General features: G+C 42.7%; 1 pseudogene; it reads left to right on the top strand.

The window, feature by feature from the left end:
- Positions 1-21197: 21197 nt before the first annotated feature.
- On the top strand, positions 21198-22158 carry LOC133244026 (bublin coiled-coil protein-like; annotated as a pseudogene).
- Positions 22159-23763: the final 1605 nt, after the last annotated feature.

Raw genomic sequence — 23763 nt, 5'->3', positions numbered from 1 at the left:
AATGAGCCTGAGACAGTGCCTTTCACCCTGTGAAATATAAATACAGTACATACACAATTTGACATGTCCCCATGGGTACAAAATTTTTAAAGATTTCTTGAGTAAGCAAAAAAGCACATATTATAAAACATGAAAACAACCCCAAATCCAAGCCCTCCCCAAAGGCACAATACCACAAAGTCAATTTCTGGTCAAATGACAACTCCTTGATGTCCCAGGGTCACTCCTTGAGCTGAAGTCCTCTGCATGAAGTTGATGACTTCTGTAGAATTGCTGTGATTCTATGAAATTCAAAATCCTATGGAAGAAAGGTTAACCTTATACACCACCAATGAAAATACTACCTATACATAGAAAAACCAAGGCAAAACCATAATACAGAAGCTGTAAATGGAATTACCCATTTCCTCGAGGAGAAACAGTCTTCCCTCTCAGTTCTAAAATCTAAAAACACTTGAGGGGGTGCATTCATTTGTGATCATGGAAGGGTCTTCTTTATTTTTTTAAACCCCTTTATTGAGGTATGAGGACTGACTCACATATAAAAAAAAATGTGCACATTTAATGTATGCAATCTAATGAGTCTGGAGATAAGTATACATCCATAAAGCATCTCCATAATCTATACCACAAACACATTCATCCATTCTGAAGTTTCATTTCACCTTCATAATTTATTATTATTATTATTTGGTAGTAAAACATGACAGAATAAGATCTACCCTCTTAGCATTTTCAGTTCTGGGATCTGGAGGAGATGCAGAGGTGCTTGGTTCCTGGCTTTAACTATATCCTATATCCTGTAGCTCAGTACTCTGACAACTTAATAGAGGAAAATCTACAACAGGCCTTTCAGCATTCTGGAAGGTTCTTTGTCTGACTGATGGGGACAGGCTGAGTACACCAGTAAATATTCTTAGGATTCACTGAAGTGAGTTCACTGCTTTTTTTTTTTTTTCCAAAGCTGATGAGAAGTAGTACAGTAGGCTTGCACATGAATAAGGAGAGGCGAAGGAAGCTCAGAAAGCCAAGCCAAATCTAAACTGTGAGGTGGCCTGGCTGGCGATGCTCAGTAACCCATTTTGTGTGCATGCTGGAGTCAGCATAGTGGACTGGGAGGGCAAATTCAAATCCAGAGGGATGAAGAGACCATTCAAATCTTATGGGAATGCACATATTGTGCTCATTTTGCCCACTCTTTTGACAGAGCTGCACACTAAAATTCCATAACTAAAACTGCAGGATCTGAGTCCTTGCCACCTACCAAGTATTCTAGCAGGTCTTGTGCACCACAAGACACAGAAATCGTACCTCTGCCAACTGGAGATCAAATCTCTGCTCCTTCCGAGCACTTGAGAAAGGGATGGTGAGAGATGAAGTTCAGCTCCTCTTGCCAACAGATTGCTGACATCAGCAGAGCAATTCAAACCATCTCTAAACAAGATTTGTAGTTTTAATCCTCATCTCAAGGGATCCTATTGATCACAGAGAATCCCCACTGAGGACATATGTATGGGTTAAAAAGCAGCTAGAGAGGATAAGAAGTCACTCACATTTTTCACTTTCCCTTCAGGTGCTATTTCCACAAGTTCCTCATGAGGAAGTTCTCTGCACAGGTCTGACTATGGCCAGGACTACTTTAGAATCAGCACTTGGAGGGAGGGTGCAGATACCCAGGGGACCTGGTATCTCATGGGAGCCTATTGTAAGGGAAACTAAAATACGGAAAATTAAATTGCTCATGTTGAAAAGGGAAAAGACCTTCTTTCTCAACTTATCCCAAAAAACTTTGGAATATGTGTCAGTTATTTGTCTGACTCTGCTGCTGTTCAGTCACTTCAGTCATATCCGACTCTGTGTGACCCCATAGATGGAAGCCCATTAGGCTCCTCTTTCCCTGGGATTCTCCAGGCAAGAGTACAGGAGTGGGTTTCCATTTCTGACTCTCTGCAATGTAGGCAAATCTTTTCTGTAAGTTAAATAAGCCTCTTTTTATTTTGACAAACCAAGAGTGTTATTTCAGGGACCTGGCAGGAAAAGCACTGATAAAGGGCCCATAAAGCTATATGAAAAAGTGGAAAATATCTCTGGAGAAAAAAAAAAATAGTGTAAGCAACAGCAGTCCCTTCTCAGAATTCCCTTAGATTATACACTGTGCAACAGTATAGCAAGGCAAAGAGCTCCCTTTCCACAACAGCCATGTTTCACAGGTCTAGACAACAGAACAAGGAAGACACAGCAAAGCCTTCACTTGCAGACAAAATCACAATTCACTTGGGAAAATTGAAAATAAATCTGTTCCCATAATAAATGTCCTAGTTCATTAAAAAAAAAAAAAAGCCATATTTTCTTACAGGATATCCATCAGGGTCCATTGTTATCTTCTGTCCCTCAGCTATGCTAACCCAAAAGAAGGGCACAAGAATGGAGAAAGGAGACAGGAGAAAGAGTGCTGAACCCACAATGTCCACCACGATCATCACAACAAAGACTCTTGTCCTCCCCACTGTCAGTCTTTCCTTATACTCTCAGAGCCTCCTCCTCAAAGCCCTGCTGGGCCCAAATTTCCCTAATCAAAAGAAAGCAAAAGCCTGAAATGGGGCAACCATTTGACCTACCCCCTACCCCCAGATTGAGCTCCCCTTTCCTCTCCCCCACTCATTACACAACACCACAAACAATTCAAAACTGTCCTTCCACTCTTGTACCAACAACACCTTCTTCCTTGAGAGTGCAGAGAAGGTCCCCTTGAGGTAATGTCACCCCCACCAACAGAAAAAACCAAATGGAAGAGGAGCCACCACCAAGAAGAAAGGCTTTCTAGCAGATACACAGAGACGAGAGACAGCTACAGCCTTGCATGTATCCCTCTCCAGCAAGAGGAAACCAAGGGTTTCATCCTCCAGCTGGGGCACCTGATTCTGGAGTTTCCTGTACACCCAGGGTCATTGGCATATGCCCTGAAGGAAGCAAATGGCCCCAGATTCATGGACAGTCCATTGACAAGACCCATCGGACCTCTTTCTTCCAAACAATGTGCAGAGTGTGCTCAGTGGAAGAATGCAGAAAGTGGACGTGAAAAGTTCCAACCACATTCCTACAAACAGAGTTGGGACTCCTCAGGTTTCCCAATATGCCCTCACTCTGCACAATGGCACAGAATTCTGACATCAGGCTACCACCAACTTCTGCCCCAGACTCAACATTTCCCATGCCCCACATGCTGCCACTGCCAATATGCACCTTCTTTAGGACTTTAGCAAGGCACCTGAGGTGTCTGTGTATTGAAGGAAGAAGTGTCTGCCTGGTATATCAGTAGAACACACCAGCAACAACAGCTCACTTTCATGTGTCTCTTTATGGCCACAGGTAGTCTTCATGGAAGAGTTGAGTGGTCTACTCAACCAAACATAGTCAACATCAGTGGGTGCCTCCCAGGAGACTTCCTCAGATTATTACTCTAGGGCACAATATAGGAGGGGGAAGGCTACTTTCCTGAGCCACTTTTCACAGCCTAAGGCAGTGCACAGACTGAAGCAGGAACACAAGAACATCCCCAACAGTCAAGTCCAAAATTCTGAGGAATGCTGTAACATAGGGTAAATCCTTCATGATGAAAATTCTGAGGAATGCTGTAACATAGGGTAAATCCTTACCTTTGCCAGAATGTAACCCACTCTCATGTCACACTCAGCAATGTGCACTATTCCTTTAAGTCCCCTTGCTACAGTGATTACAGGCAGTACCAGGGATTGAGAAATAGGTAGGAGACACTTTTGAGCACAGAAAGTCCAATTCACCTTTCACATTGATGGCCTATGTCCTCCTGTCCAGTTTTCTCCTGTGCTCTGAGAGCAGCTTCCCAGCTGCTCTTCCCAGCCCCTTCCCCACCTCTAGGCTTTAGGCACCCCAGTGAAGGTCTGCACGCAGTTAGTCATTCCATCTTTCCTGATCAGGGAAATCCTTCCCACTTTGGGCCTCTAACCTCTACTGTATTTCTTCTGAAAAGAACTGGCAATCAAAAGTCGCCTGAGAACCACTCATGAAACTCATTTAGTTCAAGATTAAATTGGTACAGCTACTATGGAAAACAGTATGAGAGTCCCTCAAAATTAAAAACAGAACCACCATCTAGTCCAGCAATCCCATTTGTGGTATGTATCCAAAGGAATACCTCACACCGAGAATTTATAGAACATTAACATTCCCATGAGTGAGTAGACATTCACTGAGGTACTGTCTCACGAGCCTAATTGACATGGCTCACCTAAGAATGAATTCCTGGGAAAGAACCAGCAAGCCAGAGTCCATCTCAAATTCAGAGGAGGATTACCTTCTCTTTCCATGAGAGCCCGGATTTGTGAGACTGTCACCAGTTGGAGAGTCACCTTTTTGGAATCCTCAACCTTGTGACTTATTTTTAAGTGCCAATACACAGTAGATTTATCTATTAAACCATCCATTTAGGTTATCTTGACCCCTGCCTCCAATGAAGTCAGCCAAGATGACTTTGATGGGCAGTGGAAGCAAGTGGGTATGGAAGGGGAAGAAGACATCATGTTTATTCTTAAGTTACACAATTGTTCTGACTAGGAAATAAGGCAGTTTTCATCATCATCATCATGTCACTTAGTGAAGGAACATGGAATTAGGACAAGTTTTTCTAAGTATCTCAGCCTTCATGTTTTCACTGAGTAGGAAACTATCATTACCCCCATCTTTCACAGCTTTAAAGTAATTTCACCAATTACAAGGGTAAACAAAACATCTTTAAAATGTCAACATGCCCTCTAAAGACTACACACTTTAGTTTTCAATCACAAAGAAATGTGGATTTTCTTTTAACCTTTGGTGAATGAAATTCAGGTTCTGTGATGCCACCTTCTGGATAAAACCTGTGCTAATAAAGCAACAGAGGAGCCTGAGGTTTCTATGAAACTAGAGGGTAGAAGGGAGAAGGCAATGGCACCCCACTCCAGTACTCTTGCCTGGAAAATCCCATGGACAGAGGAGCTTAGTGGGCTGCAGTCCATGGGGTCGCTAAGAGTCAGACACAACTGAGCGACTTCACTTTCACTTTTCACTTTCATGCATTGGAGAAGGAAATGGCAACCCACTCCAGTGTTCTTGCCTGGAGAATCCCAGGGACGGGGGAGCCTGGTGGGCTGCCGTCTATGCGGTCGCACAGAGTCGGACACGACTGAAGTGACTTAGCAGCAGCAGCAGCAGCAGCAGAGGTTAGAAGTGTCTTTGAATGAACCTTAGAAGAGTTCATAAGGTCCATTTAGCACTTTTCCCCACCCCAACTGTGAAGACTCTTCCTCAGATTTTCAACAAATTAACCACTGCCCAGAAAAGAAGTAACTTTATACAGACAATGAAAGAGAGGAGACCTTTTCTGCACTGCCAGTTAACAAGCACCCTCTTGGAGGGAGGAGCCAAGATGGCAGAGGAGTAGGACGGGGAGAACACTTTCTCCCGCACAAATTCATCAAAAGAGCATTTAAACGTCGAGTAAATTCCACAAAACAACTTCTGAATGCCGGCAGAGGACATCAGGCACCCAGAAAAGCAACCCAACTCTTCGAAAGGAGGTAGGAAAAAATATTAAAAACAAAAAAAATGAGACAAAAGAGGGAGGGACGGAGTTCCGTCCCGGGAAGGGAATCTTAAAAAGAGAGAAGTTTCCAAACACCAGGAAACCTTCTCACTGCCGAATCTGTGCCGAGCTTTGGAAGCACAGAGGGCAACATAACAGGGAGAAAAAATAAATAAACAATTAAAACCCACAGATTGCGAGCCCTACGGTAACTCCCCCAGCGGAGAAGCAGCGCAGATGCCTGCATCCGCCATTAGCAAGCCGTGGCTGGGCAGGGAGGCGCGGCGTGGGCTGCATCGCTGAGAGTAAGAATCTGGCCTGAATACCCTGAGCGCTATCTGAGCGAAATAATTTGGGCTAGCAAACCAGACTGTGGGATATCTACCACGTGAAAAGCCAGCCCTAACCTAAGACCACCAGGCCCCCGCACGGAACAAAGGACTGAACAGAGATAGCCGGCTGCAGATCTTCCCCCTCTGGTGACAGGCAGCCAGAGCCGGAAGGGGGCAATCGCAGCCCCAGAGAGACATTATCTATAAAACTGTAAGCAGGCTTCTTTGCTAACTAAAACTTCTTGGGGGTCTGGACGGTCAACATCTGCCTGAGAAGGTGCGCCGGTTTTACACCCAGATAACCGAGTGGCGGGGAGGCGATAAGTCGCAGCATTGGCGCTCGCCAAACACCTCATCACCTGAGCTGCTCGGACCTGGGAAGAGCACAAAACGCAGGCCCAACTGAGTCTGCGACTCTGAGGACTACCCGAGTGCCTGAACCTGAGCGGCTTGGACCTGGGAGCTGCATGCAGCCCAGGGCCAGCCTCGGATTGTTCCCGGCGGAACAACCTAGAGTCTGAGCAGTGTGGACAGGGAGGCTACACGCGCCGTGAGCGGGGGCAGACCCAGGGTGGCTGAGGCACTGCGAGCCCATGCCAGTGTTATTTGTTTGCAGCATCCCTCCCTCCCTCCCCACAGCGCGACTGAACAAGTAAGCCTAAAAAAAAAAAAAAAAAGTGTCCTACACCGTGCCCTTTGTGTCAGGGCAGAAACCAGATACTGAAGAGACTAGCAAACAGAAGAAGATATAACAGAGGGGAACGCCTTGGAAGCTACAGGCAATAGATCAAAACCCTGTGGTTACTACGGACTACATAGGAAGGGGCCTATAGATCTTGAGAAATATAAATCTGACCAAGGAACTAGCCAAAAATGAACTGAACCCACAACACCCACACAAAAAAACAAAAAAGTCCTAGATATATTTTTATTATTTTTACGATCATTCTTTCTTTTTTTTTAATTAAAAAAATTTTTTTAAGTCCTCTATTGTTCCTTTAATTTTCACTTTTATAACCTATTACTTTGCAAAAAAAAAATTCATATATATATTTTATAATTTTTTGACCTTGTTTTTTTTTGTTTTGTTTTGTTTTGTTTTTGTTTTTTTCTTCTTTTCTTTAACATTGTATTTGTGAAATTCCAAACTCTACTCTAGATTTTTAATTTTCACTTTTTGGTATATGTTATCAATTTTGTACCTATAGTTTTTTTTTTATATAATTTCTGTGACTTTTTTTTTCTTCTTCTTCTCTGTTTCTTTCTCTTCTTCTTTTATATAACATTGTATATCTGAAATTTCAAACTTTACTCTAGATTTTTAATTTGTGCTTTTTGGTATTTGATATCAATTTTGTACCTGTATTTTCTTTATAATTTTTGTGACATTGTTCGTATTTGTTTGATTTCTCTCTTTATTTTTCTTCTTTTTTTTTTAACATTGTATTTTTGAAATTCCAAACTCTACTCTAGATTTTTAATTTTTGCTTTCTGGTATTAGTTATCAATTTTGTACGTGTACTTTCTTTATAATTTTCGTGACCTTGTTTGTTTTTGTTTGTTCGTTTTTCTCTCTTTCTTTTCCTTCTTCTTTTCTTTAACATCGTATTTTTGAAATTCCAAACTCTACTCTAGATTTTTAATTTTTGCTGTCTGGTATTAGTTATCAATTTTGTACCTGTACTTTCTTTACAATTTTCGCGACCTTTTTTGTTTTTGTTTGTTCGTTTTTTCTCTCTTTCTTTTCCTTCTTCTTTTCTTTAACATCGTATTTTTGAAATTCCAAACTCTACTCTATATTTTTAATTTTTGCTTTTATGTATTTGTTACCAATTTTGTACCTTTAAGGACCCAATCTTCAGGACCCATTTTTCACTAGGGAGTGAGATTACTGGCTTGACTGCTCTCTCTCCCTTTGGACTCTCCTTTTTCTCCACCAGGTCACCTGTGTCTCCTCCCTAACCCCTCTCTACTCTACCCAACTCTGTGAATTTCTGTGTGTTCCAGACGGTGGAGAACACTTAGGGAACTGATTACTGGCTGGATCTGTCTCCCTCCTTTTCATTCCCCCTTTTATCCTTCTGGCCACCTCTGTTACCTTCCTCCTTCTTCTCTTCTCTGTATAACCCCGTGAACATCTCTGAGTGGTCCAGTTGTGGAGTGCACATAAGGAAGTGACTACTGGCTAGCCCACTCTCTCCACTATTGATTCACCTCATCTCATTTGGGTCACCTCTAACTCCCTCCTCCCTCTTCTCTTCTCCATGTAACCCTGTGAACCTCTCTGAGTGACCCTCACTGTAGAGAAACTTTTCATCTTTAATGTAGATGTTTTATCAATGGTGCTGTATAGAAGGAGAAGTTTTGAAACTACTGTAAAAATAAGACCGATAACCGGAAGCAGGAGACTTAAGTCCAAACCCTGACTCCAGGGAACTCCTGACTCCAAGGAACATTAATTGACAGGAGCTCATCAAACACCTCCATACTGACACTGAAACCAAGCACCACACAAGGGCCAACAAGTTCCAGGGCAAGACATACCAAGCAAATTCTCCAGCAACAAAGGAACACAGCCCTGAGCTTCAAGATACAGGCTGCCCAAAGTCACCCCAAAACTATAGACATCTCATAACTCATTACTGGACATTTCATTGCACTCCAGAGAGAAGAAATACAGCTCCACCCACCAGAACACCGACACAAGCTTCCCTAACCAGGAAACCTTGACAAGCCACCTGTACAAACCCACACACAGTGAGGAAACGCCACAATAAAGAGAACTCCACAAACTGCCAGAACACAGAAAGGACACCCCAAACTCAGCAATTTAAACAAGATGAAGAGACAGAGGAATACTCAGCAGATAAAGGAACAAGATAAATGCCCACCAAACCAAACAAAAGAGGAAGAGATAGGGAATCTACCTGATAAAGAATTCTGAAAAATGATAGTGAAATTGATCCAAAATCTTGAAACTAAAATGGAATCACAGATAAATAGCCTGGAGACAAGGATTGAGAAGATGCAAGAAAGGTTTAACAAGGACCTAGAAGAAATAAAAAAGAGTCAATATATAATGAATAATGCAATAAGTGAAATTAAAAACACTCTGGAGGCAACAAATAGTAGCATAACAGAGGCAGAAGACAGGATTAGTGAATTAGAAGATAGAATGGTAGAAATAAATGAATCAGAGAGGATAAAAGAAAAACGAATTAAAAGAAATGAGGACAATCTCAGAGACCTCCAGGACAATATTAAACGCTACACATTCGAATCATAGGGGTTCCAGAAGAAGAAGACAAAAAGAAAGACCATGAGAAAATACTTGAGGAGATAATAGTGGAAAACTTCCCTAAAATGGGGAAGGAAATAATCACCCAAGTACAAGAAACCCAGAGAGTCCCAAACAGGATAAACCCAAGGAGAAACACCCCAAGACACATATTAATCAAATTAACAAAGATCAAACACAAAGAACAAATATTAAAAGCAGCAAGGGAAAAACAACAAATAACACACAAGGGAATTCCCATAAGGATAACAGCTGATCTTTCAATAGAAACTCTTCAAGCCAGGAGGGAATGGCAAGACATACTTAAAATGATGAAAGAAAATAACCTACAGCCCAGATTATTGTACCCAGCAAGGATCTCATTCAAGTATGAAGGAGAAATCAAAAGCTTTTCAGACAAGCAAAATCTGAGAGAATTCTGCACCACCAAACCAGCTCTCCAACAAATGCTAAAGGATCTTCTCTAGACAGGAAACACAAAAATGGTGTATAAACTCGAACCCAAAACAATAAAGTAAATGGCAACGGGATCATACTTATCAGTAATTACCTCAAACGTAAATGGGTTGAATGCCCCAACCAAAAGACAAAGACTGGCTGAATGGATACAAAAACAAGACCCCTACATATGTTGTCTACAAGAGACCCACCTCAAAACAGGGGACACATACAGACTGAAAGTGAAGGGCTGGAAAAAGATTTTCCATGCAAATAGGGACCAAAAGAAAGCAGGAGTAGCAATATTCATATCAGATAAAATAGACTTTAAAACAAAGGCTGTGAAAAGAGACAAAGAAGGTTACTACATAATGATCAAAGGATCAATCCAAGAAGAAGATATAACAATTATAAATATATATGCACCCAACACGGGAGCACCACAGTACGTAAGACAAATGCTAACAAGTATGAAAGGAGAAATTAACAATAACACAATAATAGTGGGAGACTTTAATACCCCAATTACACCTATGGATAGATCAACTAAACAGAAAATTAACAAGGAAACACAAACTTTAAACGATACAATAGACCAGTTAGACCTAATTGATATCTATAGGACATTTCATCCCAAAACAATGAATTTCAACTTTTTCTCAAGCGCACATGGAACCTTCTCCAGGATAGATCACATCCTGGGCCATAAAGCTAGCCTTGGTAAATTCAAAAAAATAGAAATCATTCCAAGCATTTTTTCTGACCACAATGCAGTAAGATTAGATCTCAATTACAGGAGAAAAACTAATAAAAATTCCAACATATGGAGGCTGAACAACACACTGCTGAATAACCAACAAATCACAGAAGAAATCAAAAAAAAAAAATCAAAATTTGCATAGAAACGAATGAAAATGAAAACACAACAACCCAAATCCTGTGGGACACGGTAAAAGCAGTCCTAAGGGGAAAGTTCATAGCAATACAGGCATACCTCAAGAAACAAGAAAAAAGTCAAATAAATAACCTAACTCTACACCTAAAGCAACTAGAAAAGGAAGAAATGAAGAACCCCAGGGTTAGTAGAAGGAAAGAAATCTTAAAAATTAGAGCAGAAATAAATGCAAAAGAAACAAAAGAGACCATAGCAAAAATCAACAAAACCAAAAGCTGGTTCTTTGAAAGGATAAATAAAATTGACAAACCATTAGCCAGACTCATCAAGAAACAAAGGGAGAAAAATCAAATCAACAAAATTAGAAACGAAAATGGAGAGATCACAACAGACAACACAGAAATACAAAGGATCAGAAGAGACTACTATCAACAATTATATGCCAATAAAATGGACAACGTGGAAGAAATGGACAAATTCTTAGAAAAGTACAACTTTCCAAAACTGGACCAGGAAGAAATAGAAAATCTTAACAGACCCATCACAAGCATGGAAATTGAAACTGTAATCAAAAATCTTCCAGCAAACAAAAGCCCCGGTCCAGACGGCTTCACAGCTGAATTCTACAAAAATTTAGAGAAGAGCTAACACCTATCCTGCTCAAACTCTTCCAGAAAATTGCAGAGGAAGGTAAACTTCCAAACTCATTCTATGAGGCCACCATCACCCTAATACCAAAACCTGACAAAGATGCCACAAAAAAAGAAAACTACAGGCCAATATCACTGATGAACATAGATGCAAAAATCCTTAACAAAATTCTAGCAATCAGAATCCAACAACACATTAAAAAGATCATACACCATGATCAAGTGGGCTTTATCCCAGGGATGCAAGGATTCTTCAATATCCGCAAATCAATCAATGTATTACACCACATTAACAAATTGAAAAATAAAAACCATATGATTATCTCAATAGATGCAGAGAAAGCCTTTGACAGAATTCAACATCCATTTATGATAAAAACTCTCCAGAAAGCAGGAATAGAAGGAACATACCTCAACATAATAAAAGCTATATATGACAAACCCACAGCAAACATTATCCTCAATGGTGAAAAATTGAAAGCATTTCCTCTAAAGTCAGGAACAAGACAAGGGTGCCCACTTTCACCATTACTATTCAACATAGTTTTGGAAGTTTTGGCCACAGCAATCAGAGCAGAAAAAGAAATAAAAGGAATCCACATTGGAAAAGAAGAAGTAAAACTCTCACTATTTGCAGATGACATGATCCTCTACATAGAAAACCCTAAAGATTCCACCAGAAAATTACTAGAAATAATCAATGACGATAGTAAAGTTGCAGGATATAAAATCAACACACAGAAATCCCTTGCATTCCTATACACTAATAATGAGAAAACTGAAGGAGAAATTAAGGAAACAATTCCATTCACCATTGCAACGGAAAGAATAAAATACTTAGGAATATATCTACCTAAAGAAACTAAAGACCTATATATAGAAAACTATAAAACACTGGTGAAAGAAATCAAAGAGGCCACTAATAGATGGAGAAATATACCATGTTCATGGATTGGAAGAATCAATATAGTGAAAATGAGTATACTACCCAAAGCAATTTATAGATTCAACACAATCCCTATCAAGCTACCAACAGTATTCTTCACAGAGCTAGAACAAATAATTTCACAATTTGTATGGAAATACAAAAAACCTCGAATAGCCAAAGCTATCTTGAGAAAGAAGAATGGAACTGGAGGAATCAACCTACCTGACTTCAGGCTCTACTACAAAGCCACAGTTATCAAGACAGTATGGTACTGGCACAAAGACAGAAATATTGATCAATGGAATAAAATAGAAAGCCCAGAGATAAATCCACGCACATATGGACACCTTATCTTTGACAAAGGAGGCAAGAATATACAATGGATTAAAGACAATCTCTTTAACAAGTGGTGCTGGGAAATCTGGTCAACCACTTGTAAAAGAATGAAACTGGACCACTTTCTAACACCATACACAAAAATAAACTCAAAATGGATGAAAGATCTAAACGTAAGACCAGAAACTATAAAACTCCTAGAGGAGAACATAGGCAAAACACTCTCTGACATACATCACAGCAGGATCCTCTATGACCCACCTCCCAGAATATTGGAAATAAAAGCAAAAATAAACAAATGGGACCTAATTAACCTTAAAAGCTTCTGCACATCAAAGGAAACTATTACCAAGGTGAAAAGACAGCCTTCAGAATGGGAGAAAATAATAGCAAATGAAGCAACCGACAAACAACTAATCTCAAAAATATACAAGCAACTCCTACAGCTCAACTCCAGAAAAATAAACGACCCAATCAAAAAATGGGCCAAAGAACTAAATAGACATTTCTCCAAAGAAGACATACAGATGGCTAACAAACACATGAAAAGATGCTCAACATCACTCATTATCAGAGAAATGCAAATCAAAACCACTATGAGGTACCATTTCACACCAGTCAGAATGGCTGCGATCCAAAAGTCTACAAATAATAAATGCTGGAGAGGGTGTGGAGAAAAGGGAACCCTCTTACACTGTTGGTGGGAATGCAAACTAGTACAGCCACTATGGAGAACAGTGTGGAGATTCCTTAAAAAACTGGAAATAGAACTGCCTTATGATCCAGCAACCCCACTGCTGGGCATACACACTGAGGAAACCAGAAGGGAAAGAGACATGTGTACCCCAATGCTCATCGCAGCAATGTTTATAATAGCCAAGACATGGAAGCAACCTAGATGCCCATCAGCAGATGAATGGATAAGAAAGCTGTGGTACATATACACAATGGAGTATTACTCAGCCATTAAAAAGAATACATTTGAATCAGTTCTAATGAGGTGGATGAAACTGGAGCCTATTATACAGAGTGAAGTAAGCCAGAAGGAAAAACATAAATACAGTATACTAACGCATATATATGGAATTTAGAAAGATGGTAACAATAACCCGGTGTACGAGACAGCAAAAGAGACACTGATGTATAGAACAGTCTTATGGACTCTGTGGGAGAGGGAGAGGGTGGGAAGATTTGGGAGAATGGCAATGAAACATGTAAAATATCATGTAGGAAACGAGTTGCCAGTCCAGGTTCGATGCACGATGCTGGATGCTTGGGGCTGGTGCACTGGGACGGCCCAGAGGGATGGTATGGGGAGGGAGGAGGGAGGAGGGTTCGGGATGGGGAACACATGTATACCTGTGGCGGATTCATTTTGATATTTGGCAAAACTAATACAATTATGTAAAGTTTAAAAATAAAATTAGAAAAAATAAAAAAAAAAAAAAACAAGCACCCTCTTGGTGCCTGAACTTGGTGCTGAGCCACATCAGCTTTGGCATAAAGTATCAGAGATGGCCAGAAAAGAAAGTGGCTCAAAACAATGCAAGGTGTGAGTTGCTGGGCTACTTCTTGGCATCACAGCAGGATTAAAGAGGCTGGTTTCCAAAGAGAAGCCCAGTAATATCTGAGGAAATTTGCTGTCCCTGTGAAAGGAAAGAAACATTTGGTTGAAATGGGATCTGGACAGTAGGTAGATGAGCTAAATGAAGCCACAATGTTCTGTTCCCACATACGGATTCTGGAAATGGTGTACTAATTCCTTCAGTAGCTGCTGTGTGCTGAGCACTTTACAAAAACCATACAAGAGATATCCCTGAGAGCAAGGTGTGATTCCCATTTTGAAAACCTGGGAATTGAGGCTCAAAGATGACAGTAAGAAAGAGTCAGACTCAGATACTAAAATTTATTTTTAATGAAACATGATGTATTGTCTCAGCAACATCTGCAAGGCAAAAAAAAAAAAAAAAAGCCAGACAAACTGTGGAAGGGTAAATATTTAATGAAGTATTGACCTGCATATTATTTGAATTGTTAGCCTAGACCCCCAGAATCCCTGCAAAGTAAATGCCCACCCACTTATAGAGGGGATAGACTGGCAGACTATCATTCTCTGCCACCCACTTGGTATACAGGCCTCATCTTTCTCCCCTTTCCTAAATAGACCTGGCTTTAAATTACATTCAAATCCATGTTCCCCTACCTGAAAAAAAAAAAAAACAGCACTCCCACAGTCTCTGGATTCCTGAAGTTTGTTTTTCATAATTCCATCCAGTTCAGCCTGCTTCTGCCTCATATAACAAGTGTTTTCCAAAAGGATAAAAAGACAGATCAGAACTCTGATGTGAAAATGGCAAGATCAGGCTTTCTAATAAATTCAATATCTGTAAGAATGGCACAGTGAACTGGAAAAAGATGCCACTGACTACTTAAAGACATCAATTATAAACATAGTGTCTGAGAAGCACTCAAGGAGTGATCCTGACATTGTTGGAAGTTCCTATCTTAGGGATGACATTTCCACACCATGTTAAATAATGTTACAGCTGATGGGATCAATGGTACCCTCCTACCAGCATTTGTAGCCTCACATGACATAAGGTTGCACTTACTCATCTGGCAGGTCTGGACAGCTAATTCTGGGTCCACTCTCTTCTCATCACAGGCCCATAGGCTGGCCAGTACTAGATTTTTCCATCACAGGTCCTGGAGGAAACAGTGATTATACAGATCTACAAGGAGACTTGCTTACAGATGGACAGCCTAACACAGTTGCCGGAAAATTAGGTAACTTCGAAGCTTATAACATGAGTTACTGGGGCAAACTTCCCCTTTCCCTTATCCACAAAACACCAAGGCAACCAAGGCCCGTCAGCTGTCAAAACACCACACACGCCTCTCAGAGCCTTACTTTCTTGTTTCACATGGACAATAACAGAAATACCCTCAATGGTTAAGAAAGGTCACACAAATGGCCAAGATCAACATTTGAACCAATCCCTGGCAATGATATATCCACCCCAAATGCCCTACAATTTAAAGCAGAATCAGCTCCATGGTGGCCACCAGTCACCAATCAGACTGTCCGGCACCCCCACTCTCCCAGCCAAATGCACCCACCCTTCCCTCACCTTAAGCTGCAAACACTACAAAGCATTAAGACCATAATTGGGAAGGAGGCACTGAGACCCACATTTAAACAAAGAAAATCTTCAAGTTTCATCATGCCATTACAATAATGCCCAACACCAAACCCGAAAGTGCCTTAGAGATCTTCTCTGCCATCCACCCAGGAGCCCGCAGACACGTCCATCTAAGTGTCCATCAGGACACACCATCTACCTGACTCTTCAAATCACACCGCAGACAGCCAAACACAAATAGAGTTACTCAAACTTACACTTTTGAGATCTCCAGAAAAAGAGCTGCCATGTTAAATCCAGCAGAGGAAAATGGTCCATGGAAGCCCCACAGGACAATCCAGACAGTCAGGAGCTTAGGCACATGCTGGGGCTGCTTCCACAACTTTTCACGCTGCTGCCTCCCAAAATCATCATTGGTGGGCCTGCGATGATTGATGGGGAGATTGGCCATTCCTCTCAGGTATGTCTACTGGTGGGAAATTGTCCATTTCCCAAGGCCCATCTCACATAATGTAGAAGGCAATGGCACCCCACTCCAGTACTCTTGCCTGGAAAATCCCAAGGGTGGAGGAGCCTGGTAGGTTCAGTCCATGGGATCTCAAAGAGTCAGACACAACTGAGTGACTTCCCTTTCACTTTTCACTTTCATGCCTTGGAGAAGGAAATGGCAATCCACTCCAGTGCTCTTGCCTAGAGAATCCAAGGGACGGGGAAGCCTGGTGGGCTGCCTGTCTATGGGGTCTCACAGAGTCAGACATGACTGAAGCGACTTAGCAGAAGCAGCAGCAGCAGCAGCAGTAGCTGACATAATGAAATCTCTGCTTGTATATATCATATCTTTCTATATCTGTGTCCATCCCTCAATGGCTAGCTCTACTTATTAGGCCTTTGCACATACCTTTTGCTTTGTTTCTCGTCATCTTAGACTTTGGAAAGTGTGCACATTCAGTTTCTCCAGGCCTAGATCAGTTACATTCCCCTCCAAGAAGCCTTCCAAGTTTTACTCCTTCCAGGCAAAATGTGAGTTCTTCATATTACATATGGACATGGAGATATATCAGAGCAGAGATGCATAGGACTTATTTCTGAGCCCTGGGGACAGATAGTACTGGGCTGGGCATGGTGTGACGGACACAAGATTTGCACTTGGATATTTTGCAAGTCAGTTCAGGTTGCAGACATTTGGGGAAGACCAGGGAACACTGACAATAGACTAACTCTTAGAAGCTTGCTAAGATTGGTACCACCCTTTTTGGAATTTCATATCCTTTCCTGCTTTTCTATCTGTGAAAATCTTGTCCTTCCTAAAAGGTTCAGGCATAAATCACTTCCCTAACTCTTTTCCTGAACGCATGTTCCCACCCCAGCCACAAGAGTTATTTCTCCTATGACTATAGGAAGAAAGATATGAGGATTTCATATCTCTGCTGCAAATGTCATTAAGCTTCACAGTTATCCAAATTGAGACTGGATGCTCACTTCTTTCCAGGAGGCCTCTTTCTGAGAGATTTCTGCACCTGCTCTAAATTTTTGAGTTGTACAAACAAGAAGGTGCATCTCCCCTAGGCTTGACTACGTTGAGTGTTTAACTCATCTACACTCTACATGGTGTGTGGACCACATAGCCACTGGGTCCCTTACCTGGACTGCATGGTAATAGTGCATAGTGCTTCTAGGAAAGGTGCTGTACTTCCCATGGGAAAGATCATTTAGGAGGGTATTTGAGGCTTCGTGGTGTGCACAGTGTTATGCAGCAGTCTATCATGTTGCCCTATCCAGTGTGACGTCGAATTTTATGTGCCAACTTGACTGGTCATGGAGTGTCCAAATTAAACATTATCTCTGGGTGTATCTGTGAGGTTGTTTCTGGATGAGATGAGCATTTGGATCAGTGACTTAGTAAAATAGAAGGCCTTTCCCATTGTGGGTAAGCATCATCCAATCTGTTGAGGGCCCAAATGGAACAAAAGGCAGAGAAAGGAAGAATTCTTGAATTTTTTCCCTATCTCTCTGCTTGAGATAAAACATTTCTCTTCATTTTCTCCTTCTCTTCAATAAGGATTCACACCACCAGACCCCTGGTTCACAGGCCTTCAGACTGGAACTGAATTATACCACTGGTTTTCCTGGCTTTATACCTTGTAGGCAGGAGATTGTAGAGTTTCTCAGCCTCCATAAATAGGGAACTAACCTCCACATGGAACAACAGACTGGTTCCAAATAAAAGGAGTACGTCAAGGCTGTATATTGTCACCCTGCTTATTTAACTTATATGCAGAGTACATCAGGAGAAACACTAGGCTGGAAGAAGCACAAGCTGGAATCAAGATTGCTGGGAGAAATATCAATAACCTCAGATATGCAGATGACACCACCCTTATGGCAGGAAGTGAAGAGGAACTTAAAAGACTCTTGATGAAAGTGAAAGAGGAGAGTGGAAAAGTTGGCTTAAAGCTCAATGTTCAGAAAACGAAGATCGTGGCATCTGGTCCCATCACTTCATGGGAAATAGATGGGGAAACAGTGGCAACAGTGTCAGACTTTATTTTGGGGGCTCCCAAATCACTGCAGATGGTGACTGCAGCCATGAAATTAAAAGACACTTACTCCTTGGAAGAAAAGTTATGACCAACCTAGATAGCATATTGAAAAGCAGAGACATTACTTTGCCAACAAAGGTCCATCTAGTCAAGGCTATGGTTTTTCCATTGGTCATGTATGGATGTGAGAGTTGGACTGTGAAGAAGGCTGAGCGCTGGAGAATTGATGCTTTTGAACTGTGGTGTTGGAGAAGACTCTTGAGAGCCCCTTGGACTGCAAGGAGATCCAACCAGTCCATTCTAAAGGAGATCAGCCCTGGGTGTTCTTTGGAAGGACTGATGCTAAAGCTGAAACTCCAATACTTTGGCCACCTCATGCGAAGAGCTGACTCATTGGAAAGGACTCTTTTGCTGGGAGGGATTGGAGGCAGGAGCAGAAGGGGACGACAGAGGATGAGATGGCTGGATGGCATCACCAACTCAATGGACATGAGTTTGTGTGAACTCCAGGAGTTGGTGATTGACAGGGAGGCCTGGCGTGCTGCAATTCATGGGGTCACAAAGAGTCGGACACGACTGAGCAACTGAACTGAACTGTGCAGAACAGATCAAAACAGAGGGTCAGCAGAAAAAGCGAGACAGAGCACCCGTAACAGCCTCACTCCAACATCCCATGAGCCTTACATATACAGGAGCCTGCCTTGTCTGCTGCAACGAGGAGCTGGGCTGTGTATGTTTATGCTGAAGGCCAGGTCGACAGCATTGTCGTATAGGCAGTGTACACAGCCATCAGTTGTATGTTGGACCAGGTCAGTGCCTGTCTGGACCACCTGAAGGAGAGGAATGACCACCTCCCTAGCCGCCTCCAAGAGTGCTTGAATCCAACTGGCAGATGCATCTTGAGATCCAACAGCTGTTCAGGGAAGCCCCCATGCAATTGGGAGCCCCTAGTGAAGCCTTCCAAGGGCCTGTGAGCCAGGCCTCTACCCCACCTGCCTGGATGAGCCAGGCTCTAGCCTGACCCTCATCACCTGGCTTAGGACTGGCCTCCAAATGTCCCGGGGGATCTGCCTGCCTAGGCCATCCTTCTGCTACTTACCTTTTGCATGCTTTGCATGCCCCCACCGCCTGGCATCCCCTCCTGGGGTCAGGTGTGGGCCTGTGACCCACGCAACTTGCCTACTTGCCCAAATCCTGGATGCTCCTCACTCTGCCCAGGCCTTGAGTGTCCCCATTGAACTAGTCTCCATCAGCATGTGCATGAACATGCACACACACACACACATACACACACACACACACAAAATCATTCACATTCTCAACTTTATATAATATTTGCAAACCTCCTACAAAAGATGTCTCCCAAACTTAATCCACCCACGAATGGAATGAAAGTACCTGTTTTCCTGCATTCTGAGTGTTAGATTTCCCAGACATCATTGTACATCTTATTGGGGAAAGCTGTGTCTTAATTTCTCTGGTTTGAATGTGTTTGAATAATATTTGAGGGCAGACTGAATAACATTTGAATGAAACTGATATTGAATATTCACTGCACCTCTGTTAATATCCTCTGTAGATTGCCTGATCAAGACCTTGGCCCATCTATCAGTTGGTCAGTATGAGAGTGTCCCTGGTAAAGCCAGACATGTGCCTGGTTTCTGAACTGATGGCATTCTGGCTGAGGACTGTGCCCTTAACCTGTGAAGTTCAGCCTAAATATGGATAGTTAATGTCAGAGTTGCCACCCTCCTTCTTCCCCTCATTTGATGGGCTCCATGCAGCCACAAACATAGGGCTGGGCAAGGGTATAGAAATTGTGGTGGTTTGCTTTCTGGGACTTGAGTCAGTCACCAAGAGTAGACCTAACATCTGGAAGAGTAATGGCTGCCCAAAGTTGACCCAGATCACTTGTCTGAATCAGCAGAGAAACTCAGACCACACATAGCAGAAACTGGACCTTCATGTCTGTGACACTGTGTCTAGAGACCAGGACACAATTGTAGCCTGTGTCCCTGGGATACAGATAGATGGATAGATAGATCACTGGAGGGATATAGAGACAGAAAAAAAAGAAAAGAATGGAGAGGGAGGAGGGAGGCTGAGAGGACACCAGCACAGGAAACAAGGCACAGACTAGCCTACATTTGCTTGTGTCTGGAGGGGACTCGTGCCCTAGGGCCTTCCACGATACTCATAGCCTCTCCAGTCTGAGTCCAGCCTTGCTGCAGGCCTCACCATAATCCCTCAGTGCCTGGAGAAACATCCTGAAAGTTATGAGATGACCACCATTCACTCCCAAAATCTTGGCAGAAAGGTACTCCATGCCTTTCTAGTCTTGGCATACCTGGGGTGGGGAAAAGAACCAGAACAAAAAGCATAAAAGGAACCCAGAATGGACAGGCCCCTACTCATCCTTTTTTCCTATATGTTTCCTGTTACCCAGTCATTCATCTCCAAGTTGGCACCACATTTAAAGAAAAAGGAGGGTAGAAGGAGGCAGGGACCACCTGCTCCTAGTGTGTGTGTGGTGGTGGGGAGGGTAGGGGAACACTGAGTCTTACTGATTTAAGAGATTCTTGATGTCCACCAAAATAACAGAATTCTAAAAGTGCACACATGGTCCAGGAGTTATGTGGACTGCTACATGCATGTGCCTGTGCAGTGAGACCCTACTGCTGAGTGTCAGGATATCCAGTGTTTCACATAGATGCCCTTTCAGCATCATATTTATCCCCACAGCAATAGTTATGAGGGAGACACATACAGCCTGGCCTATAAAAAGCCCTCAATAAATGGAAAAATTATGCACATTCCTCTCAAGTCTTCCCCAGGTACCAAATCCCTTGTTTTTCTACAAAACACAAAATGTGTCAAATTATTTTAATTATTTAATTAATATCTACCAATCCTGTATTTGAAGTACAGATAAGAAGAAGGATCAACCCCCCTCCCCCAAATCTCAGCCTATTTCTCTCCTGGCTGCTGACTTGGACTTGCATAGATAAGTTGGGTAGCTCACATCTTAATGGGAAAGTCATTCTTTAACACGAGTAGGTCATAATACTGAGATAAAGAAGTAAATTCCAGCTGTGATGACAGTACAGAGGACCTTCTTCAACCTCCTTATCCTGATGAACCCCTTGGGCAGGAGGTGACACGTTGCAGCTTTGGGGGACCCCTAGACCGGGGTGGGAAGAGGTGAGTTTGCTGAGAGCCACAGCCTGTAAGATCTTTATGAATAATCAGGGAGAGACCGGAATCCACCACCCAGTGGGCACATCTTCAATCAGGACAGGCTGTGACAGTCTTGCTTTCTTTTCCCCGGGAGAACGATTTCAATGAGTGCAAAGTTTTAATGACCGCCCTTCACCCTCCCTGCCTCGGCCATCCGCACACCTAACACGCTTCCTTGCTCTAAGGCTGCATGAGCCTTGCTGGTGCATGAGCCTGCCATGTCTGGAGACCATGTGGAACAGGGCATGCCTGTGGTTGTCCATACGGAAGGCAAGGATGACGGCTTCACCCGAGAAGCAGTACAGGCAGCCATCAACCCCATGTTGGACCAGGTCAACACCTGCCTGGACCAGCTGGAGGAGAGGAATGACCACCTCCCTGGCCGCCTCCAGGAGTGCTTGAATCTAACTGGTATACACATGTTGAGTTCCAGCAGCCACTCAAGGAGGCCCCAAGTGATTGGCAGCCCCTGGTGGAGCCCTCCAAGGGTGCCGGGGCCAGGCCCCAACCCTGCCTGCCTGAGCCAGGCTCTAGCCTGAGTCCTTGCCACCTGGCTTAGGACTGGCCTCCAGATGTCCTGGGGTACCTGCCTGCCTGGGCCATCCTTCTGGTACTTCCTTTGGCAGGCCTGGCATCACCCCCACCTCCAGGCATCCCTACCTAGGGTCAGGTGTGGGCCTGTGACCCACCCAACATGCCTGCCTGCCCAAGTCCTGGATGCTTCCCCCTCTGCCTAGGTTCATTAGACAGATTGAGAGTTATCTTAACATTCTCCAGAATTAGTATTCCTGCACCATGTTGCCAATTAAATGGCTATTTCATAAAATGTTGTCTGCAAGCTGCTGTACAAAGGATTGGTAAATTTACCTATTAGAAATTTTACACAATATGTGCAGAATTTTGTTTTTTTCAAGCACAAAATAATTCTGCCATTCAGGTACCTTTTTGATTCTGTCCATTCATACTCTGGTAAGGAGTGTTACATAGTTAAAAATCCCTAATACTCAAGGGACTGGATTCTAATACAAAATGGGCCAGGAGCTAATTGTGTGCTTCCAGATTTTTGTTCCCATAACTTCTGATGTTCTCCAGAACCATGCTGGGCCACTTCTCGTATCCTCACCCTTAACAGAAGCAGGAGATACCCCCACCACCCCCACAATATCCAGGCATGTATCTGTCATCCTCATGAAGTGGCCAGAAGGATCACATCACCTAGGAAGATGTCAGATTACCTACCGTTCTTCTCACCTTAACAAGGGGAGAACTTCAATTCTGACCTGGATAACTCTCACCCTGCCACCCCACCCCCTGTCATCAATGCCCCAGATTACTGAGCCCAGTGTCCCACTCGGTACCTGATGTGATGCATATGCAGAGCCACATCTTCATTGATCGTGATTGGAGTCATCACAAATAATAACATCTACAAGTGGGAGCTTTTCCATCATACACATTTTATTGAAAAACAAAATTTTACAAATTCAAAATATTCTACACAATCTTCTGTTCCCCTCTGACAGAGTGGAACAGTACATCTTCCACTTGCCAAGACTGGTGAGATCAGCATAACAACTGAAGCCATCTGTAAACAAGGCCTCTGGTTATAGTCCCTACTGCAAATGACCACAGAGAACTTGCCATAAGGGCACAGATATTGGTAAAATATAAGCGAGCTGGAGGGTGAACAGTGGCTCCTACTTATTCCTTTTCTTTGAGGTACCTTTGGCACAAGTTCCACTGAAGGAAGTTCCCTGTGGCCTGAGTTTGGCCAGGGTGCGGCAATCACAATTTGTTGGGGACAGACACCTGGGGAGACATGGTATCTCATGTTAGGATATTGGAGGGCAAATACAAAGTGACACAAGAAAAAAGGTTTAATTATCCCCATTGAAAAATGAGAGCAGGCTTTCAACCCTCCCTTTGCTTTAGAAGTTTTACTTTGGAAAACTTGTCAGTTCTTTCTCTGCCTCTTTGCAGTATGTGGAAATCATTTTAAAAAGCTCACTAAACCTCTTGCCAATTTGACAACCCGGGAATGCTCCTTTAAGGACCTGGAAGCAAAAATTCTTGCAAAAGGGGAGAACTAGGTAAAGAGGGAACAACTTAAGCAGTTGAAATCAGAAACTGCTAGACCTTCTGGACAATCGGAGGAAGAAATGACCATCAAAGCAGTGCACCAGAGTCAATAAAGCTGCAGGAGAAGATCATGAAAAGGTAAGGACAGGCAGCATCTCAGGAAGATTATAGCTTCCTCAGAAGCAAAAGGTGTTCCTTCTCAGAACTCCCTCAGGTTATGTTATTGTGCAACAGTATAGAACATTCTAAACAACATTAAATGGTGCACAAAAAGAGCAGCAGTAGCAA

Source organism: Bos javanicus, unplaced genomic scaffold (genome assembly GCF_032452875.1).
Source record: "Bos javanicus breed banteng unplaced genomic scaffold, ARS-OSU_banteng_1.0 tig00002907_1, whole genome shotgun sequence".
Taxonomy (NCBI): domain Eukaryota; kingdom Metazoa; phylum Chordata; class Mammalia; order Artiodactyla; family Bovidae; genus Bos; species Bos javanicus.
Note: the sequence above shows the minus strand (reverse complement) of the source record. Positions and strands in the feature narration are given on the sequence as shown.